At 36.3% G+C, this 21,876-nt stretch overlaps 1 protein-coding gene across 1 annotated transcript in view; it reads right to left on the bottom strand.

Annotated features, from left to right (window-relative positions):
• The window catches only part of MTCL3 (MTCL family member 3), a gene marked incomplete at both ends in the record, with an annotated part of 43,053 nt that overhangs the window by 11,748 nt on the left and 9,429 nt on the right, over positions 1 to 21,876 (bottom strand). The gene's annotated exons all lie outside the window — the stretch shown is intronic.

Consider the following 21,876-nt stretch of genomic DNA (forward strand, 5'->3'; position numbering starts at 1 on the left):
GTTCTGTGAAGCATGGACTTTTGGCCAGTGTGGCATCGTCTCCATGAGGATAATACTTGCCACTTGGAGGACGTTGGAAAATATTTGCTGAACTAACAAGTAAACATGAACTCTAAATTTCAAAAGATGATGGGGTTAGAGACAGTAAAAACTGGAATGGCTCTGGAGAGGAGACCTCATCACTTTACAAAGAACTAAAATTAAATTCTTTACATCTTCATTGTTAACCTATATCCAGTGTAAATGAAGGTCTATGTTCAGGCTCAGAAGGCAAGGGGAGTATATTGTTGCAATTGCTTTTATTCCTTATGAAGATGAGATTAAAGAGACAAATGATTAGTCTGTGTGATTGTTCATTTCTAGTTCTTTATACAAAGAAGTTGCTTGTGTAATCTTCTTAGAAATTAAAATGGTGGGAACGGACATACCATAACCAAAAGTGATCTAGGAATCAATCACCACAAGCAAATCAGGAAAAAAAAAATCAGTACCAAGATACCAAAAATAGAGTGAGCTGATTTGTATCACATGGAACATTCTAGGTAGAGACTATCGACAAGAAGCACTAAATTTATTTTACTAGATATTCATTAAATGCTTTTATATTGAGTTGATGCAGCTATATATTTAATTAGTGACACTAGTGTACTTCATAAGGAATCTGTGCTACAACACTAATAAAACCAAAGTGATCTCTCCTCTTAATGGGGTTCCCAGCTTCCTTGCATGGTTGGTTCAGTCTGCAGCTAAATACAGTAAAATAAAGCAAATATAAAGATGATATTTGCTAGGATTGATTGAGCATATCTCAACTAATTTTTATTTTAATATGATCTTATTGGTGCGTTATAGTCTTACATCATAATGTAAATCATGTTGACAGTGACAGACACACACACAGCACTAATATTTAAAGCATCACTTTCAGTCTCACTTTGTATATGCTGAACCAAAGCTCAGAAAGGTAGATAAATCAATTACCTAAAGCAGTGGTTCTCAAATTGTGATCATCACCAGAAGGCATCATCAGTATCACCTGGGAAGTTTTTAGACAAGACCCAACCCAGGGCCCTTGAATCAGAAACTTTGAGGATGGGGCCCCAATCATCTATGACTTAATAAATTTTGTAGGTGATACCTATGATAAAGTTTCTAGTCTACAGTTACTCCTTGCTAAATAGCAGAATCAGATCTTGACCGTCTTTCTGATATTTGTTATCTATTAGATAACAGAGAGACTGGGGCTTATGAGGCAACTAATTATGATGTCCAAAGTGAGATAACATCTCATCTGGAATCTGATAGATGAATAGTCACCAAATGGAAAATGAAGAGAAAAGAAAGGGAAGAACAAAGTATTTCATGTAACAACAAAAATGCTGGGCTACAAAGACCTTCAGTGTGTGTGTGTGTGTGTGTGTGTGTGTGTGTGTGTGTGTGTGTGTGTATGTGTATAACAGTGTGATTACTTGCTGGTAACCTAAGTTATATTTTGAAGGTCATTAAATAACATTTGGATTTTTATCTAACACGAGTCAAATTATTGTTCTAAGGTCAATTAGGAGCAGTGATGTGCTGCAGATGGGTGTTGAGGTTGATTGATGAAAAGTAGTTTCTCCCGTGAATGACAGGACAGCTAGGGGGGCAGAGGAGGAGAAAAATGTCTCTACTCCTGCTGTCCTTCCACTAGCATCTTGCTTTTATTGAGGGTTATAACCAAAACATTATATGATATTATTCATCACAGGAAATAACAAAGAAATCATGGGGTGAGTCAGGAAATAACACCAAGTTATTCCCAAGTTAGTCACAGATGAATCAGGCAAGGAAAGGGTAAACAAGGACATGGTTAGGGTCCTTGCTTATTGGTCAGGGTCCCTGGTTATCAGTCCCCATTTGGTCCTTGGAAACTTGCCTGCAAACAATTCCCACTTGGGTGGGCAGTTTTTGCCTCTCCCAAGACAGGCCGAGGTGACTTCAAAGTAGATAACAATGCTCTCAACAGTGATGAGTTTTAAGCAAGGATGTCATAATTAGATTGTCATATTGAGAAGTACAAAGACACAGATGGAATCCAAATGGCCATGTGATAAAGGAACAACGTGCAAGGGTTCTGAGGAAAAATATGTTCCATTTGTGAGAATGACTTTTGTCTCTGTGCTTCACCAATATCACAGACATTAGTTGGGTTCTTGGCATAAATGCGGTATGATAAACAAACATGACTATGAAATATTTTTTCTCTTTCTCTGAAGAGGTATTTATCATGATAAAAAAGGATGGATGCAATCACCTAAAGCAGAAGGCAGAATTAACTAAAAGCAATACAGGAAGAACAAACTTTTAAAAGACTGAGAGAATAATGGAAGCAGCAAAGATTCCAGATTTAGGAAATTAGAGAAAATCCTCTAAAAAAGGTCTTTGAAGGCTGTGTAAAATTTCAACAGAAATATAAATGAGAAAAATAGAAGGAAAGATATGGAGGAATGAGTGTGCCTAATACAGCTACCCACTTCTGATGAGCAGTAATGGAGGGAGGGTTGCTGTAGACATGGGGTAGATGAGACATTGAAACGACAGGTTAGCTTGTGGGGCTGAGAAATTCACACTTCATCCTGTAGGCAGTGTTAAAATGAGAGCTCCAGATTAATACCAGAGAAATGCTGAAACTAGGACATTCTTTCCTAGGAGGCACTTTCTATTTTACTTTTACTTAAAAATCACTCAAATTGGCTGTTAAATGTGAATGAAGCTCTGAACAAAACAAAGTTTCCCCTTCAATAAAAGTACATTGCCTTTAAGGGATCTCAAGGACTATTAGGACACATTAAGTGTCACATTTAAATTTTCAATAAATATTTAATCATCTTTTCATATTCCAGTAGGTTTTTATTAGTTTTCTAACTTTTATGATTTATAAGGGTACTTCATCACCTCGGTTGTCATCCTGCCCCTCCTGCATCTACTGGAATAGACGTGACCTCTGTGACCTCTGCGAGGGGAGCAGCTTCGGAGGCCGGAGCTAAATAATCTGGTTTTCATCATTGTTGGCAAAGCAGGCACTTCAGATGGTTCCCCGGATAAATACAGAGAAAACATTTATTATCCACTTTTTAATTCTTTACATTCCCAGCCTCAGCTTGTCCAAAAGAGACTGCTGTTCTTTTTATCCATGTGAAGGCCAGGAATTAGACAGTTCTGCCAATAATTGTGTTTGCACAGCAATTATATAAAATGGGTGGTTTGTGTTCTAAAAATGTTTTGAAGCTGCCTTTCCTTCAATGGAAATTTTTTCACTTCTTAGTATGTAGCATCTTTATTTTTTTTATTTATTTTTTTTTAGCAGTTAAACAACAGAGAAAACCCTGCCTAAAAATGTTACTAAAATATATGTGTTTATATTTGTGTTTTACATATTTGTTACTTATATACTTGTTACATATTTTATATATGTGTTTTAGATATTTCAAACAATAAAAGAGACGTATATGTATGATGATTAAAGCAAGAAGAATAGCTACATTAATACTGAGGATTTCTAACTGAGCATTAAATATGCACAATGCACTTTCTAAGCACTTTGTATGTATCTGCTCATTTAATCTTGACAACCCTTGTGAGCTGTGCATCACCTAAAGTTGTTTAGGGGAAATGTGGGTGGAAGAGGGGCAGGCGCCAGGGCCATCAGGCCATGCCATTCTTTTCCACAAAATAGCCCAGTGGTTTTCATCCTGCTCAGACTCAGAGCCGTGCTTTCCAAAGGAGGATTTATTGTAGTAATATTTTATAAAGACTTGACTTGGCTTTTAAAATAGGTCGTGAGGTTGGGCACAGACACTTTTCCAAAGCTGCCAAAGTGTAGACTGTATAGCTGGATCTGGGAACCATCACCTTGCTCTACATGCTTGACCCCAGTACCCCAAGAAAGGGCCTCCATGCCATCCCCCAACTCTCCCCTGACTCTCTTTCCTCCAGAGTCATATGCAGCCTTGTAGTTGTACGTACATGCTCCAAACTTGGAGCATCTGAGCTATAGTTTGCTTTGCCTGAAGCAATCCTCCCTCATAGACTCTTAGGACCCACCCGCACAATTCCTTCAGGGTTGCTAAAAGGAGAGACCATTTCAGTCCACTTCACAGAAAATAAAAAATACTCCCCCTATCCTCTTCCTCTGCATGCTCCCTGTTTTTTGTTTTTTTTTTTTTTTTTAACCCTGCTGTATTTTTCTCCACAGCTCCTCTTACCATCTGACTTTTATGTTTGCTTCATGTTTTACTCCTCATTCTGGAATATAAGCTCTATAGGAGCAGGAACCTAGGATTGGTCTCTGCTATAGCACTTGCTCTTAGAGGTACACCTGGCACAAAGTAGTTGCTTGTTCAGTTTCAATTTAATGAAGAAATGGCTGTTTCCGCCTTATTTCTTACATAGATTTGTTTTGGAAGAACTACAGTAAATTGGAAAATTTCCATTTGAAATTAGAAAAATAAAAATGTCTCAAATTTTTCAATAACAAAAAACTAAAGAGCAAAGCTGTATGAGCTGATACGTATTAAAACAGGACCTATCATGTACCTTTATTCTATTCTACTATTTTACCTTATTTTTACCCATCCATTTCTACCAGTGTCATTAAGAACCTAGATCTCAGAATCATTCTATAAAGGTTATCTGGTAAAAGCCTCCTCCCATGGCCTTTCTGCCCTTGTGGTTCCTCAGCACCTCCTCTCCCACGAGTTCTTTCCTGGCTCTGGCCTCCCAAGTGCCCACACACCTCGGCCTCCCTGCTGCTTGGGCAGGAATCAAGCCAATGGCGCTCTTGATTCTTGATTCTTCTACTTTTCTTTGTCTTGCAGAAATGTGACCATTCGGTTGCACCCTGTTACTTTCTATGTAATTCACCAATGGTTTACAAAAAATAATGTGGAAATTATAGAAATAAGAATATACAACCTCTGGCCCTCAAAGTGTCTATTCTTATTGGGCTGAAGACATTTATTAATGATTAAAGGTTTCGCTCATAAACTATTTATAAAAAACTGGCTGCAATTTTCACCTTTCAGTAAGCAAGTTCATTTGTAATATGCCCTATTAAAAGTCCCAGTCTACTTCTGCACTTTTTCAAACTGAAATGCCTTGGGATTTTCTTTGACTAACATGGGTGAGAAGACAGGTTAGTTCTAAGTCTACTCTCAAGAAAATTTATATACTTCTGCTCCTTCTCTCTCAGAAATCTACTGCCCAGAGTACTAAATCTGGGACAGCCTGCTTGGTGAAAGAATTATGTCAGACATGACTCTTTTGGTCCCATTACTCCAGCCAATAACCATGCAACCCATCAAAGCAGAGTCTCCTAGGTGGTTGTCAGCTGACCATAAATATACATACATGGACCCAACCGAGACCAGAATAACCTAAATAGTATCCCACAGAATTATGAGATGAATAATTGGTTCTAGTAGCCACTAGTTTGGGGGTGCTTTGTTTTACAACAAATGTGAACTCATTTACCAAACATTTTTCACTACTGGAGTTGAAAAAGATATTCATTAGGTAATGAACTTTGTCCATATTTATGAAAAATATTTTTGTTCAAATCCTAGAATCCCAGAAAAGCAAAAAAAAAAAAAAAAAAGTAAAACTTCAGGAGAAAGAGTTGAAGGATATATTATCAAATATAGAAAAATAAAGAAAACTGAAGATCAATATATTTTCCTCATCTTTATTTTATACCTGTCTTTGCCAATATTTTGACTTCAGAAAAAAATTTTTTAATGAAACTAGGCAATAGGAAAGTTGTTCTAAAAGCTCACCATTCAGATCTAAACTGCAGATGTTTCTTTTAATAAACGTAGGTGTTCAATTAGCACCAGAGGTGTGATATGAATTAAAAGCTAAACAATTCCTCTAACATCTAAACTTATTACACTTACATCACCACCTTTTTGAAGTATTTCTTCTATTTGAACTTAGCTTTCATTTTTTATTTTCACAGTCAACAGATATCTTCATGGTGCTCCCCCAGATCTATATTTCTAACTTAAATCTGTCAGTTCCAACCTCAGTTTTAGTAAATTTTATTTGTCCTTTTTTCTAGTTTTCCTGCACAGAAAGAAAAATAACTTCTATTTTTACAACACCCCCTAATTAAGTCAGAGGTGAAACATAAAGACAAAAGCAAAGGGAGCGATACCTAAAAAATTCTCAAGTATAATTTAAGGTTAGGTGTCGCAAGCTTCTACTGATATTTAAGAAGGCCAGAATTTAGAAAAGAATAGAAAAGGGCTGGGAGATAAAAGGAGCCATCATTAACTCATCTGTTCCAAGGATCAACACTGGAAAATATGGAAAAGAAAGCTGATCGAGAGTTTACATCTGGTATATGTTTCTAGAAGGTAAGAATATATGAAAAATCTTCGGTAGTTCTTGGTGAAGATGATGATTCCCTTCTGGGGATGATCATGAAGGTACATGTCAAAGGCGGAGAGGTGTATTTGGCATACAGATATCGAGGTATGAAGATGGAGGCCCAAACCTATATGGCCAATAAATCAATCTTTTTTAGCCAGATTCTTTGGTCTTTTCTCCATTTCACAAGCCCTCACCTATACCTGTCTTCTGAGATATGAAGCACTCAAGTGTACTTGTTTTACTTATCTCCAATAAATGCTTAAAAAAAAACATTTTTGTGGTACTAGGGAAGGAACCCAGGGGCATTCTACCTCCAAGCTGCACCCCAGCCCTATTTTTTTATCCTTTATTTTGAAACAAGGGTCTCACTAAGTAGCTGAGGTTGTCTGTGAACCACGATCCTCCTGTCTCAAGTACTGGGATTACAAGCGTTGCCACCACACCTGGCAAAAAAAGCAACTTTTAAAAGCTAAAAAACTATTTCTTTCTGCTCTAAAAACTTTGATTCAGTGCCAAACTGGAATCTCTGGAATTAAGTTCCTTATTAGAAAAATGTTTTACACATAAAGAAATCAAGTGGATTACCCTCTCTTTGGGTCTTTTTTCCTATTCCCATTGTACCCAAGTTGATAACTACAGCAGAGATGAGACTGATACAGGGCAATATGAATTCATTATTATTGAGAAATACTAATCAGTGAACTTTGTGGGCCACCAATAAAAAAGAATATGTTTAAGTCTTTTCCTGTGTGGGATTCAGGGTTATGTCCTCAAGACTAATATGGGACTTCCGGGAAGATGGCGACTGAGAAAAGCAGGGCTTAAGAGCCCCGCTAACAACCAATCTCTATTACTACAAAATCAGCACCTTTCATAGCCAGAAAACACCATCACCAGAGAAACAAAAAAATCACCAGCCCCAGAGAGGAGGGGGTCTCATAACAGAGCTCAGAGCCACAGAGGAGATACGCCAGCCTCACGGCCGAGGACAAAGCAGCAGCGCCTTACTGCCGGCGGCAGTGGCAAGCTCACCAGATGGCTCCAGACCAAAGCACTCAACAGCCCACCAGGCTGCAGAGAGGAGCGGCGGACAACGAACCGAGGTGAGCCGCTGCGGAAGAGCCCGGACGGCGAGCCGAGGTGAGCCACTGCGGAAGAGCCCGGCGGGATTCGGCAGATTTTTCGGTGCAGGGAGCATCTAAAGATTCCAGTGGCTGGGCTCAGCACACGCTGCAGGGACTCAGAGCAGAGCTCAAAAACAGAGAAGAAATACACCAGCCTCATGGCCGAGGGCGTGGCAGCAGCACCATATTGCCACCAGCGGCACCAGCAGCAAATTCACCGAGTCCACTACAGCTCCATCTGCGTATTCAACAACAGTGAGTCAAATTGCGGGCCACAGAGGAGAAATCCCAGTACTGACTCCCAGGGACTTGACCCAGTGGGGGAGTGGCGGTGGCAGAGATATCACACCATAGGAGAATGCGCAACCTGGCACCCACCCCCCATAGTCTAAAGCAGCCTCTAATTGACTCCCTGGGTCTGAGACTTTGCGATACAACCCAGTAAAGGAGTAGTGGTGACTGAGATACCACAACCTCGAGATTCAGAGCACCTTAAGTGAAGTCATAGTGACCCAAGGGAAGAACCCAGAGAAGGCACAAACTTCCGAAATCATGGGAAAGAGGAATAACAATGGAGCAATGAATGCCCACAATCCCACAACATCAGAACCTGATAAAACAGTAATTCAGAGATTTCTAGAAGATCAAATCAGGAAAATAACTGTAGAAATAATAGAGGTGTTTCGAAAAGAATTCAGAGAGAGCCAAAAAGAGATAAAGGATGCAATTAATGAAGTAAAAGCCTCAATTCAAAGTACAAACAGCCGATTAGACCACATGGAGAATAGAATCTCGCTCTTAGAAGATGATCAATCCAAAAATGAACGCATAGTTTCTAATCTAGAAAAAAATATCTGACAGCAGGAATCTGACATTGAAGAAATATGGGCCCATTTTAAGAGAGCTAACCTAAGAATAATTGGAATAGAGGAGGGAAAAGAAGGTGAAAACAAAGGGATCAACAATCTCTTCAAGGAAGTAATAGCAGAAAATTTTCCAAACATAGGGGAAGAGGTCGATACACAGGTCGAGGAAACTTATAGAACTCCTTTTAGACAGGATTGGAGAAGAGGATCCCCACGCCACATAATTGTCAAAATGACCAATGTGGAAGCCAAGCAGAGAATCTTAAAGGCAACAAAAACAAAGGGCCACGTGACATTCAGAGGCAAACCAATTAGAATCACTCCAGACTTCCCAAACCAAGTCATGAGATCCAGAAGGGCTTGGAGTAACATATTCCAAACTCTGAAAGAAAACAACTTCCAGCCAAAAATTTCCTACCCAGCAAAACTTTCTATCAAATTAGATAGAGAAATAAGAAGCTTCCATGACAAACAGAAACTGAAGGAATTATTTATGTCTTCAAAACCAGCGCTAGAGAAAATACTCAAAGAGATTAACTACAAAGAAGAAATAGGTAACACACACCAGAACCAGAGAAACAAGAGTTTCCATCCAACAGACAACAAAGATTAGTTATCTGTGGAGATTCATTATTTATGTTAGTCTTTTACCTATCTCTAAATGGTATTGTTTGCCTTTATTGTTGTTAATTTTTAGGATTTCTAGTTGGAATATTAATATACCTTCAGATATAGCATTTGGAAATATTTTATCCCATTCTATTAGTAACTTTTAACTCTGTTTACATTGTCTTTGGATATACAATATTTTATTTTTTAGGGAGTTTGTATATCCTTTTGTTGCCTGTGCCATTGAAATCATATCCAAGAAATCACTGCCAATTTCAATGTTGTGAGGTTTTATGACCCAGATTTTCTTCTAAAAGTTTATAATATTAATATTTATATTTAGGTCTTTTATCTATTTTGTGTTAATATTTGTATATGGTGTTAGGTAAGGGTCCAATTTTATTCTTTTTCATGTAATTATTATTTTTCAAAAATATTTAGTTAAAAGATTATTATTTCTTCCACCAAATGTTCATGGAAACCTTGTCAAAAATAACTTGACAATATATGGAAGAATGTATCTCTAGGCTTTTATTTAACTCCAATGGTTTATATATCTGCCTTTAGAACAGTACGACACTGTTTCAATTATCGTAGCTTTATATGGTTTGAAATTAGAAAATATATATCTTCTAGCTTTGTTCTTTTTCAAGATCGTTTTGGGTATCTAGAGTCCATATTCCATATTAAGATAGATTTTTTCTGAAAAATAAATATATAAATATATGATAGTTTCACCTAAAAAAAAAAAAGAAAAAAATATTCTCTGGTAAGAAAGAAAGCAAAAAGAAATATTGAAATGTTATCTTTAAGTCATCAAAAGCTTGGTATCAGACAAATGAAACTGTTATGTGAGATTATCAACGTTAATTTTGGATAAATTGCTATATTACTAGATGTCAACCACTATGCCAAGCATGGGAAGGAGGGATAGGGAGGGAATGGGGTGGGGATCGGGTGGGGGCTGACTGGGCGATGTGTGCATGTATGTCTACAAAAGTTTTTTGTATCCCACTATGATGTATGAGTACAGTGCACCAATAAAAAATTTTTAAAAAAGACTAATATGTACTACCTTTTATTTTTTCTCAGAACACATATATATATTATATTATATATATATAGTACACACACACATACATATATCCTGAGCGAAAATATATATAGTAACTTATATATAATGTCTTTTCTTTTGAAGGTCATTCTTTAATGTCAACAATTACTTCATAATACATATGTTCTTTTTCTAGGGTATTATTTGCTAATAGTATTTAAATGTGCTTAGACTGGAACCCATTCTCTGTTAAAAGTATAGTGAAATTTAGATAAACTAGAAACTTGAAAAGTACTTACTTTTTTGTTTGTTTGTTTGCAATAGAACCAGAGAAGGTAGAACTGAGAAGAAACTGCAATATTTGGAACTTGTAAAATCTTTGTGAAAATATTCCACTTAAAAGTTTAAAAGTTAGGTTTGGATCAATAATTGCTTCTGTTCATTACATGGTTTATACCATATGATCAAGGCAACTCCTGGATGCACGGAAATAACTATTCTCTTTGTCTGCCAACTTTCTCTAGAACCTCCAAAGTGTTAAGACTACTGTGAGATAATTTTTGAAACAAGTAGTTCTTTCATCACTGTAGAAACCTTTCGGAGTAAGGTATGCATTGTTAAAGGGTATGAGAGTTACCAATTAAAACACTGATCTCAAAGCAGGACTATCTTACTTTTATAAAACAAAGTGATTATTTATTTGTTTGTTTATTTATTTATTTACTGTGCGGTACTGGAGATGGAACCCAGGGGCATTTTACCTCCTAGCTACACTCCCAACCCTATTTTTATTTATTTTTTATATTTTTTATTTTTTATTTTTGGTGGTACTGGGGTTCCTGGAAACGCTTCTACCTCTGAGCTACACTCCCAGGTCTATTTTATATTTTTATTTGGAAACAGGGTCTTTTAAGCCAGAGAGGCTAGCTCCAAACCTGCGCAATCTTCCTGTCTCCCAAGCATGGGGATTACAAGCATGCACCACCACACCGGGCTTCAATCCTATTTTTATTCTTTATTTTGAAACAAGTTCTCACTAAGTTGCAGAGAGCCTCACTACGTAGTAGCTGAGGCTATCCACAAACCTTGATACGCCTGTCTCAGCCTCTCAAATGCTGGGATTACAAGAGTATAATATTGTATATTATATTTGAATGGGTAGGATGAAAAAGCCTGAAAACTTTACCTAAGAAAATGGGTTTAAGATTGGAAGATGTTTTCTGCTAAATTTGTTTTTAATCTGATAAACTTTAATGACTTCTGAAACAGTAATATCTAAAAATTATTTTATACTTTGGATAATCCACCCATAGTAAATATGTGCTTATTTAGCTATGACTGACATCAGAAAATGCAGAGATTGATATTTTCTTATTTTTTCCTTGTTCTTGTTAATGAACTGGTTCTAAACACCATTGCTTTTTTGAACAATTAAAACACATTTAGAAAATCATGACTGGGCAGTAAAAGCAGTTTTTTATAGCCTTTCTCTAAAATGAAGCAAAACAAAAACTGTCACCATCATTTATAAGGTAAAAGGGTAAACTGTCCAGTATTTTCCACATTGTGTCTCTACCAACTTTGGACTCATGAGTGCATGAGCCTAACAGCACTGTCATGTCAGGTTCAGAATTAGTAGGCAATATGCTTGAAGGTGACATTATAAAATGTCAGGTGAGTATTGCAAAAGTATTTTAAAGTTATTTTTTACGTAATTGCACATTTAGGGTATTTGATCATAAAATCTTACAAGCCAGGGTATTCAGTAACTTGTAAAATGAACCATAAAGGGAGTAAAAGCAAATTTCTGGACTAGGTTAAAAAGTAATAGCCTGCCTTTGTTCATACATGGGGAAGAGGTGGAGTGGGAAGGGAGCTGGGGGAAAGCCCACTAAGTGCTGTGTGCATGTATGTCACCGTCACTATGAGCTACGTTAAGATGTGAGACTATAGCACACCAGTAAATGTATGTAAAAAAAAGAAATATTGAAATTAGCTGCTAAATTTTAAAATGAGAAGTTATATGTGAAAAGTACAGATTTCCAATTTCATTTGAGAAACTGGAAGACCTAGCAAAGTTGGGTCCAGATTATGGCATAGCGACTCTGGTTTGAAATTCAGTGTAAAGATAAATACTCTTCAATTTGCCCCATCACTCTTAACATAGAAAGCACCCCTAAATCATATGACCTGTTTGGACCCTGGTGACACTGGAATGCACGTGGGAGAGCCCAAGAACTCCAGTCGTCCATTCAGTGCCTTACAAGAATCCTTTCTACACCACCTAGCCCCTGCCTCTGTTTTGGTGACCTGGAGTTTGCTTCCACATAAAACAGGTAATGAATCCCTGTTACAGATGCCTCTATTAAAAATGCCTTTACTTTGATTTCAAATCTACAGAAAGTTTAAAATCACTGAAAGTGATCCAGATAATAAATCTCCATTTTCTTCTTTTAAACAGAATAGAGTGATCACATCTCAAGTGTTTTCTTCTCTGGGATACATCCATGTCCCAGTTTTTGCCAGTATTTCTCCTATCACACAGTTTCATACATAGCTTATGGCCAACTAAACCTCTTAAGCCTCTTTTGTATAAGTAGCTGAGAATACACTCCTCTTTTTAAATATTTTATGTCAAAATATCAAATTATGAGACATAGCATTTATTAATATTAAATTTCACCTCGGCAATTTGAGTTTATCACTAGTTTGTTAATGTCATTCTGATTTTTTGTTCTGTTCTTGTTTGTATCTTTCTTGGTTCCTAATGAGGAGGATTCTTTCTGAATATTTTTACTAGAATAAAACAGGCATTTAAGGCAGACATAATTGAAGTAACTTGGGAACAAAAGACACAAAAAAGAAAAACTAAATTAATTTCCTGTGACAAATTTATGAATGCATGATAATAAATCATGATGGTACAATCTCTATAACCTCTGTGTTCCAAGTAAATAAAAAAATCACAAATGGATTATAAAATATAGAATAAAGTATAGGCTATTTTCTCTGTAATCTTAAGACAACTGAAAAAGTTTTCTCTTTGTTGTTACTTTAATTATAAGCAACTGATCCTGGGGACTGGCCTTTTCCCATTGTATTTATTTACTTACTTTTTAAGGTACTGAGGATTGAACCCAGAGGCATTCTACCTCCGAGCTACACCCTCAGCACTATTATTTATTTATTTATTTATTTATTTATTTATTTATTTATTTTGAAACAGGGTCTCACTAAGTTGAAGAGGGCCTTACTAAGTAGCTGAGGATTCCACCAATTTGTGATCTTCCTGTCTCTGTCTCCTAAGTACTGGGATTAAAAGCATGTGCCACCACTCCTGGCTCCCATTTTTAAAGATAGCAAAAGTAAAGGCAGAAGAAATTGGTTTCATTAATAATTCAGTGTATATTGAAATGGTTGCTTTTTTCAACTGAACCCATTTTTAAATCAAATATCACATCCATGGAGTGGATTCTTCTGAGTATATATATACATGCATAGAGCACATGTATACGAGTATGTGTCCATATCTATGTGCATATGTGAATGTGTATGTACATATGTATACATGGTTGTATTTTAGGTTCTGGAAGGAATTTCAGCACACCTTAAAAACTGCTAATTGATGAAAGATGCTCAAAACTTCTACAACTTCTTTCCGTATACCAAATGTTGCAGATATTACAACATATACCCATTAAAATAAATTAGTATTCTATTTTACTTTTTATTAAAGGGCATTTGAGATGCATACTAAGTAAGTTATGGAAAGTTTCAATTACATTTGTTTCCTAAAGTATTTTTCTTTTTTTTTTAATTTACCGTTTACATTGTTACTGAAATTTACAGAATTATGGATTAACTTAGCATGCAGCCATGTTATTAAAATATACCAGAAAGCAAAGATAAAAATGAAAATACAGACATTGCTTTATTATGTATCTATTTTTTGTGGTACTGGGGATATAATCCAGGGGCATTCTACCTCTGAGCTACAACCCCAGCCCTAGTTTTTATTCTTTTATTTTTGAAACAACGTCTTACAGGAGGGCCCCACGAAGCAGCAGGGGCTGGCTTCAAACCTGCTATCCTCCTGTCTCAGCCTCCCAAGTACTGGGATTACAAGTGTGTGCCAACATGCCTGGCTTTATCATATATCTTGAGAAATAGCCTGGTTCATTCACAACCAGCAACTTTCTAGTTACCAAAATTCCAGTACAGATAGAAGCTATGTAAGGAAAGATCTAGATGACTAATTCTGCAACACATCATGAGCTGTACCATTCCTTATCCAGAACTTCATGAGTAGAAACATAGGTAGAAAAGACTGGGAGATATCCATGTTGGGATGTATTGATTTGTATATACTAAAAGTTAAGTGAAGAACAACTACAAGCTGCTTCAATTTTTCTCTAAGATAGAAGAATTCCTCAAAGTTGGTGTACCTCAGGGCTACGTAGTAAACTTTTCTAGTTCAGGCCAATAGGGCAGAGCTAAATGAATGTCTACCAACCGAAGGAAATGGGGAGGACAGTGCGCGGATCAAGTTACTTTGCATCTTTGGGTCAGAGATTGCACAACTCACGGCAAGTGAATGCTGAGAAAGACTAAGCAAAAAGATACACAGCGAGGTTCCTGAACCGACATTGACTCTACAGAGTTACCCTGACATTCAATGATATTACTTTTTAAAAAGAAAAAAAAAAGGAAAATAAAAGAGATAAAAATGTACCAGGTCAAGGAAATCAAAAAGTTTCTTTTCAACAAATGTTTCTAAGGCAATCATAGATCTACATCAAAAACACAAATTTTGACCCCTAACGCAGGCCATACACACAATTTGCCTAAACGTGTATCACAGATCTGAATATATGAGTTAAAATGACAAAATCCTTAGAATAAAATGGTGAAGTAAATCTTCTATAAATAAAGCAAAGGTTTCTGAGCTGTGACACCATTTAACATAAGCAATAAAATAAAAAAAATGTACAAATTGGACTTAAATTTTTTCACTTTAAAAGGCATCATTTAGAAAATAATAATACAATCAAAACTACAATGCCATCTTACCCCAGTTAGAATGGCTATTATAAAAAGGAAACAGACACAAAAAATGATGGTAAGGATGAGAAGAAAGAGGAATAAAACCTGCAGATATTACAACATATACCCATTAAAATAAGTTAGTATGTAAGGATAAAGTATGGGCATTTAAATTTATACAGCCAGGTGTGGTGGCTCAGGCTTGTAATCCCAGCATTCAGGAGGCTGAGACCAGAGGACCGCGGTTCATGGACAGCTTCAGCTACTTAGTGAGGTCCTCTACAACTTAGTTATACCCTGTTTCAAAATAAAGAATAAAGCCGGGCGTGGTGGCGCATGCTTGTAATCCCTGCGCTTGGGAGGCTGAGACAGGAGGATCGCACAGGTTCGAAGCCAGCCTCAGCTACTTAGTGAGGCTCTCGGCAACTTAGTGAGACTCTGTTTCCAAATAAAATATAAAAAAATAGGTCTGGGAGTATAGCTCGGAGGTAGAAAGTCTTTGGGTTCCATCCCCAGTACCACAAAACAAACAAACAAATAAATAAATAAATAAATTTATACAGACATTATGAAAAACTGTATTCAGATTTCTCAAAAAATACCTATCGTATGATCCAACACTACCACTACTGCTTATATATCCCAAAAATGAATCATTATATCAAAGAGATACCTGCACACACATGTTTCTTACAGCCCTATCCACAATAGCCAAGATAACAGAATCAATGAGATCTCTCTGAATAAATGAATAGTTAAAAATGTAGAATATATACACAATAGAATATTATTCCACCATAATTTTTTTTTCCTTGTGGAAACATGGATGGAGCAGGGGGACATTATGCTCAGTGAAATTAGAAAGGCACAGAAAAACAAATACCACATGTTCTCATCATTTGTGGAATCTAATAAAGTTGATCACGTAGAACAGAGAGTAGAACAGTGGTCCTTAGAGACTAGAAAAGGTAGCAGAGAGAGAAGACAGAGAATACCAGGATAACAGTTACCCAAGTAGAGTTAGATGGAAGAATTAGCTCTAATATGCTATAACAGAGTAGAGTAACTAGAGTCTATACCTTATTCTATATTTTTAAATAACTGTAGAAAAGAGTTTGAAGGTTTCCAACCCATAGAATTGTTAATATTTGAGGAGCTAAAAATGCTCATTACTCTGATTAGATCATTATACATTATATATATGTATCAAATTATAATACCATACTTCCAAATAAGTATAATGTTATATGCCAACTGAAATTACTTAAAAATAAAAAGGAAAACCGTAGAAGAAAACATTTTCAAATCACATGTCTGACAAAGGTTTGCATCCAGAATATAAACTGAGCCTAAATTAGAACATGCATTGCAAAAAGAACACATTACAGATGCACAATAACCATATGAAGAAATGTCCACCAATATTAGAGAATTAAAGATTAAAATTGCAATATTTTAACATCCATTAGAGTAGTTATAATAGAAAAGGTTGGCTAGGATATGAGTAAATTGGAGTTCTCATATATTGCTGGAAGAAATACAAAATGATACAGCCACTCTGGAAAATAATTGGCACTTTCTTTCTTTCTTTTTTTTTTTTTCTTTTGGTGGCACTGGGGTTCCTGGAAACCCTTCTACCTCTGGGCTACACTTCCAGACCTATTTTAATACTTTTTTATTTGGAAACAGGGTCTCTTAAGCCAGCATGGCTGGCTTAGAACCTGTGCGATCCTCCTGTCTCCACCTCCCAAGAGCAGGGATTACCATGCCTGGCGGCACCTTCTTTAAATAGTTAAACATAAAGCAAGGCCTGGTGTCACATGCCTGTAACCCTAGTACTTGGGAGGCTGAGACAGAAGGATCGCAAGTTTGCAGCTAGGCCTCACCAACTTAGTGAGGCCTTCTGCAACTCAGTGAGACTCTGTTTCAAAATAAAAAATAAAGTACAAAAGTAGTTAAACATAAATTCACTGTCTGACCCAGAAATTCAGCTTCAGGGTATCTAAAGGTATCTACTCACAAGGAATGAAAAAATAGATACACACAAAAATTTGTGAGTATTGTTAACATCATTAGTCATAAAATAGAAAATATGCAATATTGAACTGATGAATGGATAAACCAAATGTGTCACATACACATGATTAAATATTACTTGGACATGAAAAAATAATGTAGTTATAGATGTTATAGGGATGACCTTCAAAAATTTCTGACTAAGTGAAAGTAGCCAGATGCAACAGGCCATACATCATATAGTTACAATCATATGAAATATTCAGAAAATATGACTCTATAGATTCAGAAAAATAGACCAATGGTTGATGATGCTGGAGTTGAGAAGGCAAATGAGCACAAGGGATCTTTATGGAGTGATAGAATTGTTCCAAAATTAGGTTATGATAATGGTTGCATGTTCTTTACATTTACTAAAAGTCATTAAAATTTATGTTAAATGTATACTTGAAACAAGTACATTTATGGTATATAAGTCATATATCAGTAAAGTTATTACAATAAAATACATTGGGTTGATTTAATAAATCAGCTAAAGGGTGAAAGAAAACAAAAACTATATACCTCTGAAAACTATTTATGATGTAAAACAGAAGACAGTTTTAGAAAACATTGTATTTTTAATAACGAACAAGAACATAAGAGGAAATTAAGCTATGAAGATCAAGGAGCTGCTGGGAATAAGAAAATTCAAAAGACACTAGAATTCAGTGCAAGAGTTAAATTGTGCAGTCATTAAAAAGCAGAATCGACATGGCACATTAGTGATTCAATGATATTAAGGCACTCTTCAAGGATGTAGAGATAAAAAAAAATAAATAAAGAAGAGGGAGGATGAGACGCTAGCAGTATGGAACACAAGTTTTAAAAAATGCCAAGAAGCTGGGCGTGGTGGCACACGCTTGTCATCCATGCGCTTGGGAGGTGGAGACAGGAGGATCGTGCAGGTTTGAAGCTAGCTGCGCTGGCTTAAGAGACCCTGTTTCCAAATAAAAATGTAAAATAGGTCTGGGAGTGTAGCCCGGAGGTAGAAGGGCTTCCAGGAACCCCAGTGCCATCAAAAAATAAATAAATAAATAAATAAATAAATAAAGCCAAGAAGAAGAAAAAAAAGTACGATTATCAAACATATAATACGAGAACGCTTTTGTGAGATGAATAAATAAATGTTCATTTTCAGATTAAATGGTTTACATGTTTTGAACATATTATAAATACAGACCTCAATATATCTAGGCAATATTTGGAACTGGTTGCTTTCCTTTCACTACTCAGATTCTTCCTGCTCCTTTTCTGCCCTGCTCTTTGGTCCAGGAAGTTAATTTCTGTACCCTGCTTCTCCCAAGATCCCACCTGGCTCCTGATTGGTTTGGCCAACAAAAAGCACTGCAGGAATGGTGAGGGATGGAAGGTGGGTGGGAAGACAGATCAGGGTATTTCTCCTCGTTCTCTCACTGTTCCAACACCACCATCCCACAACTGCAGGGCCTTCCTTCCTTCCTTCCTTCCTTCCTTCCTTCCTTCCTTCCTTCCTTCCTTCCCTCCCTCCCTCCCTCCCTCCCTCCCTCCCTCCGTCTTTCTTCTTTCTTTCTTTCTTTCTTTCTTTCTTTCTTTCTTTCTTTCTTTCTTTCTTTCTTTCTTTCTTTCTTTCTTTCTTTCTTTCTTTCTTTCTTTCTTTCTTTCTTTCTTTCCTGGACTCTGTAATGCTACTTCCTCAGCTCTGTTTGCAGAGGTGCTGGTGGTTTCCAAGTGTTTCTGCTCTGGTATCCTCTGATGTCTCACCAGCCCTGTTTTGTTCCTTTAGCCTTGCCCCACAGCACTGTGAGTAATCCCTGTTCATTTGAAGCACCTTGGGTGGATTCTCTTTTTCCACTGGGAGACTCTAATACAAAGGGTAAGGAAACTATGCACAAATAAGTAGAGAGAAAACAATTTACCTACGAAGGAATAAAAATCAAACTGATCTCACACTTGTCTACTGCAAAACAAAAGCCAGACCAGAATATATAATGAGAAAGTATTTTTTTACTCAATAATTTATTCCATTATGCCATTTCTATATAAAGTCAACTAATGGCTACTTTTCAAATTGCATCAGCTCAGAAAATACAATATCTATGAAATTTTCTCAAAAATAAAGCCAAAAGCATCAAATCAGTTAAAGATTATTTAAAACTATAGTTCTGACATCTGGACTACATCCCCAGTCCTATTTTATTTTTATTTTGAAACAGTGTCTCACTAGGTTTATGAGAGTCTCACCTTGCTGAGATGTTCCTCAGCCCTTTGATCCTTCTGTCCCAGCCTCCTAAGTACTGGGATTACAGGCATGTGCCACCATGCCCAGGTACACTCTTATTTTAAACAGGCTGTGGTCTCAGAGGTTGGACTAGGTAGAAGAATGTTTAATTCCATGTTTTATTTTTTATTTAGTAATTAAGGAAACTGAAAACCATATGCATACTACAAAAAAAATCCCTAGTAGAACACTAGTAGAATTAAAAATAGAATAACAACCATTAGATTCAATGCAAAATGTAATTATTCTAATTTAAATTTCACCATACTTCTAAATAATGAATCTAGTAATACATACTTTCTATTTAGCAGATCTTCCTAAGTATTGGCAGATGGATTCTTGTTAAAGTTTTATGAAAACTTTTCTTCATTAAGCAAGGAGACAGGGAATAGTACTATATACAAACATAATAATGGCTCACTATGTACCTGAATAATATAAACAATTGGACTAATTACTTCTATCATTATTCAAGGATCTTGGCTAATATATTGGTAATGAACTATTATTTTGTGAGTGGAAGAAACAATAACATAGTTAATGTTATTACTAGTTCTATGATTAATTGCTTAAACGATTTGAAAATAACTGAGATAGCCAGCAGATGAATATAGAATACTTTGAATTTTTAATTTTAAGTACCCCTGAGTTGAATCATTCTGAATATAAATGGCTCCATTAAGTGACATATTTAAGTATAAAATAAAAGTGTCAAGAGAGAAGCTAAATGACATCCTCAAATGTCATCATAAAATGTCATTTGCCATCTGGATAAAGATTAGTTGAAGTGACCTTGAAATTTAAAAATGGAATTAGAACAGCAACATTAAATAAGTAATTTTAGTTTCATTAAAATTTAGTCAAGCCTAAAATCAGTACATTATAAGTAAATATTCAATTTGGAAAATACTTCCCAATATGCATTGAAATTGCATGCTATATTTACTCAAAAGTAACACAAATATTAAGAGCCAACAATGAGCTCCTCTGAGAGCAACTGATCTTTCCCAAAGATCAGTTCTTCTTCTGTTTCAGCATTTATTGGTAGTTTTTCATGCATAATAATATACATGTGTGAATTAAATGGGAGCAAATTAGGCGACCTGAGGGAATGGGAGGAGGGAAGAGGGAAATTCTCTAATGTACATAACGTACTTTAACAAACACATCAAAGTCAATCACTAAGCCAAGCATGAGATGTAGGGAGCAGAGAGGGAACGGGGTGGGAATTGGGTAAGGGCTAACTGGGAGATGTGTGCATATATGTCTCCTCATCTTGTCTCCCATTAAGATGTATGACTATAATGCACAAATAAAAATTTAAAAATAAATTAATTAAAAAAAGAAATACTGTTCTGAAGTTCAGAGAGCACAGGGGTTTAGCTGTGAAGTCAATAAAAGCTACAAAACCACCCACCGTATCTTCTCTCTGCTGAGGCGTTTCTCCTTAGGATCAGTATTTATAGGGCAGCAAGTTAAAAGAGATTTACTCGTTAAAATCAGCACCATAGCTCTGTTGATGAACGCAGTGGTAGATAGTGCATCTGGTTGTCTGCCTGTCCCCCAAAGCATTTGCAAAACGAGCTAAGGGAAACAGCAGGGAGTAAAGACAGCATCATGAAGGAAAAGCAAAGGATGAGAAAAGATGAAAGAAGAATGGTTTTTGGTGAAGCTATAAAAAGGAGCTTCGGAGCTGGGCATGGTGGTGAACACCTGTAATCCCAATACTTGGGAAGCTGAGACAGGAGGATCACAGGTTTGAGATCAGCCTTAGCAATTTAGTGAGTCTCTTAGCAACCTTGTGAGACCCTGTTAAAAAAAACAAAAAACAAAAAAACAAACATAAAAAGGGGTGGGGGCTGTAGCTTGGAGGTAGAATGCGCCTGAGTTCAATCCCCAGTATCAAACACACACACACACACACCACGAGTTTCCGTTTCAGAGAGTAATAGACATTCATAGGAGAAAGCAAAAGCATTTCAAGGTCTATATAAAACAACTGAAGTCCTTCTGGATCTAAAAATGTACTCTTATGGACTTAGAAGCTTCTTCTAGAATTAAGCTTTAACGAGCTAACCTGGGGCTATGTAATAATAAAAACAGCAATAACATCTAACAAAGTACTGCAAATAAAAACACTTCCATGCGGATTATCTCCTGTTATATTTGTGAGTACACTGAGAAAGAAGAATATTTTCCTTTAGGAGTCAGCTATTAAGTGATAAATCTGAAATAACATAGCTAGTATGTCTATAAAAATAAAAGAATCAACAGATATGAAAAAAAATTCTAGTGCTGTTTCTATTTTGTCTCCAGGGATTCCCTTTCTGTGAGATAAAATAGACTTTTCCTTTAGATGGCTTGGAAGTCTTCTTCCAATGTTTGCCCAGCCCATCTCCTAATAGGCTCTAAAGATGCAACACTTGGGGATTTTAAAGTATTAATGATTCTAAA

This window comes from Muscardinus avellanarius (genome assembly GCF_963383645.1).
Source record: "Muscardinus avellanarius genome assembly, chromosome: 8".
NCBI lineage: Eukaryota > Metazoa > Chordata > Mammalia > Rodentia > Gliridae > Muscardinus > Muscardinus avellanarius.